Here is a 2291-nt window from a genome sequence, read left to right on the forward strand (position 1 = left end):
GTGTTTAAATTCCTCAGGGTGGCACCCAGTCACTTTCTGACAGATTTAACTTGGAAGAAAGGACCAGGCTTCAAGAAGCAGGGGCCTTTTGTTTTTAAATGAGTAGTATATAATAGAACTGGAAGCAATCTTGAAGATTTAGTTAGTCCACCCCCACCCCATTTTATAGGTAGAAACAAAGGCCCAGAGAAGTGAAGGAACATGCCTAAAGATCACACAGCCAGCTAATGGCAGTAACCAAATTCTCTTAGCAACAATTCAACACTCTTTCCATTATACCCAACTGCAGAATAATACATTATAGCACTGATGGGAAACGAGAGGCTCATGCATGGATCCCAAAGCAGCCACACAAACATGGCTTTATCTCAAGCCACAACATTCCCTGACCCCCTAGAAGTTCTAAGTCCATCCTTTCCTAGCCTGGAATAGTGAAATTAACCTGTCAACATCCTTGAGGAGAAGCATGAATTGTTCAATTTTTTAATGCCTCCCCAGCCCTGATCTCACTTCTCCCTTCTCTCCTGTTAAGCACCACACCTTGCAGGGAATGGGGAGTGGGTGCTGAGGGGTATGGGCTACTATGTTGGAGACCAGTATGATGAGTTAATATTAACTAAGCAAATGTAAAACAAAACCATGAATAAATGAATCATCTGTATTTTTTTTTACAATTTGAATTAATATCCTCCCAAATTCATAAACATGAGTGAGTTTTCAAAATTTAAATATAAGAAAAAGTATTCCATATTTATTCATTTCCACAACGATATGTAACTTTTTTCATATATTCAGACCACATTTTATATTCTTAAATATTATTTTATATGCTTATTCATATAGGTCCTATATCTTTGTTATATTTATTCTTAAGTATTTTTCCTAATTTTTAAAAAATTCAAACCTAAAAAAAAGATAAAAGGAACACCTAATTTACCTTTCATCCTAGGTTGATTGATTTTTTTAAAGATTTTATTTATTTATTTGAGAGAGAGAGAATGAGAGACAGAGAACATGAGAGGGAAGAGGGTCAGAGAGAGAAGCAGACTCCCTGCTGAGCAGGGAGCCCGACGTGGGACTCGATCCCAGGACTCCGGGATCATGACCTGAGCTGAAGGCAGTCACTTAACCAACTGAACCACCCAGGCACCCAGGTTGATTGATTATTAACATTTTTTTAAAAAAAAACCCCAATGTATTTATTTAATATATTCATCACAAGGGCTCAACCAGAGACTTAATTTAAAAAACAGAAACAAAACAAAAATGACACCACAGCTTAAGATACAGAGTCCTAGACAGAAATGAAGAGAAAGACTATCTAAGGAGAAAATAAAAAGACAACACAAAGAGAGAGGCTGGACAGTCAGGGATCTTGGCTGGAGACCTGCTTTGAGTAGGTTTCTTCCAGATACTTCTTAAAGGCTGTGGGGTTTTTCCAGAGCTCGGCAGCATGCGTGTTCAAAGGACTATCAATGTTTGGTTCTCCTAGCAGGCTCTGGATGGACAGCAGGATGGTCCTGACATCATACAGGGCAGACCACTTGTCCTTCAGGATGTCCAGGCAGATGTTTCCCTGGGTGTCCACGTTGGGGTGGTAGCAGGGTGTGAGGAACTTCACCGTGGGCGCATTGTAAGGGTAGCCACTGGGGAACTCCAGAGAGAGCTTATACCTCAGGTCTTCATAAACTGTGCCTGCTGCCCCATGGATGGTCCCCACCCATTTGAAAAGGTTGTCGGATTCAGGGAAGGCAGAGATGCCTTTGTCACCAGACATCATGAGGGTCATCAGCTCCTGCTGTAGCCTCTTGCCCACCGGGTCCCGGGCGGCGCCCCCGCTGGGCTCGGCTCCTTTGCGGGCGGCGGCGACGCTGGCAGCAGCTGGGTCGCGGTTCTGGGAGGCCATCCCGGGCCTGATTATTAACATTTTGCCATATTTTCATTCTCTTCCTCTCACAAACCATTTGTAAGTAAGTTGCACAATCATATCACATCACCCCTAAAGTTCTGCACGTACTCCCTAAGAACCAGGGCATTCTCTCACATAACCACAATACCATCAGCACACTCAAGAAATTTAACATATAAGTTGTTAAATGTAATTTAATTCAGAGCAGAATGCACTGAAAGAAAACTGAATGTTCATAGCTTATTTCCAGTTACTGGAGAAATTGAACCTCATGTTTCTTTAGCCTGGTTGACTTGAATCTCGAAGTCTTGATTTTGCATTAATGCAAGTCTGGAGTTCTGCCTTGGCCTCCATCACTTCACCTCACCACCCTGTAGATGTT

At 42.2% G+C, this 2291-nt stretch overlaps 1 pseudogene; it reads right to left on the reverse strand.

Annotated features, from left to right (window-relative positions):
• Positions 1-1222: 1222 nt before the first annotated feature.
• Positions 1223-2018, reverse strand: LOC112838305 (ubiquitin-conjugating enzyme E2 C pseudogene; annotated as a pseudogene).
• Between the last annotated feature and the right edge of the window lie 273 nt (positions 2019-2291).

The sequence above is a fragment of the Callorhinus ursinus genome, unplaced genomic scaffold, assembly GCF_003265705.2.
Source record: "Callorhinus ursinus isolate GAN/ISIS: 27379988/994484 unplaced genomic scaffold, GSC_fseal_2.0 scaffold26, whole genome shotgun sequence".
NCBI lineage: Eukaryota > Metazoa > Chordata > Mammalia > Carnivora > Otariidae > Callorhinus > Callorhinus ursinus.